The sequence below is a fragment of the Rhincodon typus genome, unplaced genomic scaffold, assembly GCF_021869965.1.
Source record: "Rhincodon typus isolate 14 unplaced genomic scaffold, sRhiTyp1.1 hic_rhity00016771, whole genome shotgun sequence".
NCBI classification, from domain to species: domain Eukaryota; kingdom Metazoa; phylum Chordata; class Chondrichthyes; order Orectolobiformes; family Rhincodontidae; genus Rhincodon; species Rhincodon typus.
In genome coordinates, this window is record NW_025982409.1 from 2457 (window position 1) to 3753 (window position 1297).

Sequence of the window (1297 nt, forward strand, 5' to 3'; positions counted from 1 at the left end):
TGAAACTGAGGAAATGACAAGACAGGCTACCAACTGACATTGTATCCATTCTTATTTTCTTTACGTCAAGGAGGAGCAAGAAAATCTAATCAAGGAGAGATAGGAAAGCGAGCCACATGCAGCTCAAGCGAAACAGCTTGTATCTTAATCAGCCAGCAGCAAGAGACCTGAAGGTGACTCAGACGCGAGAGCTTTTCACTTCCCGAACAAAAAGCAGTCACATGCTGTTAGCACTTCTTTGACATCTCTGATCGCCTTTTACGTTCTGTCAATGTGTTCAGAAACTGCCTTTAGTGCATCTCTAAATAAGCACCGTGGAATTTCGTAACATTTAGTGAGTTGCTTTTCCTCGTTTCCCACACGCAGCTTTCCAAATCAGCTGGATACCGTCTGACAGTTGCTCGTGTCCAGGACTGGAAAGCTGTGCAGGAAAATTTACGGTTAAGCGGACAGGCAAGGCAGATGGCAACTCGCAGCTGCACCGAGGTTCGAACAGCCTCGCAATGTGATTTGTCGTTCTTGAATTCTCATGCTAGCTCAGTTTTTCAGACAGACGATTATCTTGGAGCCACTTATTCCGCAAAACCGGCGTGGTAAATGTAAGTGTGCCGCACGGTATCATCTGGTACACGGCCTGCTCAGCTTGGTGCGTTTTGCCGGTCGTCCGGTGTCTTTCATGCTACGTGTAAACGCGAAAGTTGTTCTGTTCCGAGCAAAGGGCGAAATCATTTATCAAAGCGAAAATCCACATTCCAGAAATGTCGTGCAGCTCATGTTTTCTTTATGCAAGCATTACCGAATATACTTTCTCCCAGCCACATTACATTTGTTGCCGAACCGAATCTCAGAACATGCCTTCAGCTTTCTGTTGATTTTTGCTTGAATCGAGCGGCTGTCAGAATCTGGTGGGAAAATAATATTGCGGCTGGGCATTGCTGAGCAGCTGAGAAAATGCACGAGCAAGACAGGGATCCTTGAAGCCTTTCTGTGCGCCTTTGCCCCAGTCGTGTTGCAGTGGCAACGTCGGAACGAGTCGTACGCGCGGGCCGCTCTCCGCGGTAGCGTGGCCGAGCGGTCTAAGGCGCTGGTTTCAAGTTCCAATCTCCTAGGAGGCGTGGGTTCGAATCCCACTGCTACCACTTGTGCTGACAGCCGGTTTTGTGTCAGGAGGTCGTTATGCTGAAGCTGCGTACGGATGAGCTGCGTGGAAGTGACAAGCAACAAAATAAAACGTTTTGTTATAAAGCGATGTTTCCAATGTGCCAGTGGTTATCCCTTTCGTCGTTGAAATGTTGCC

The 1297-nt window shown here is 48.1% G+C and overlaps 1 non-coding gene across 1 annotated transcript; it reads left to right on the top strand.

Moving 5' to 3' along the window:
• Positions 1 to 1057: 1057 nt before the first annotated feature.
• trnal-caa lies at positions 1058 to 1139 on the top strand. Its single transcript has one exon. It is a non-coding gene; the product is annotated as a tRNA-Leu (tRNA).
• Positions 1140 to 1297: the final 158 nt, after the last annotated feature.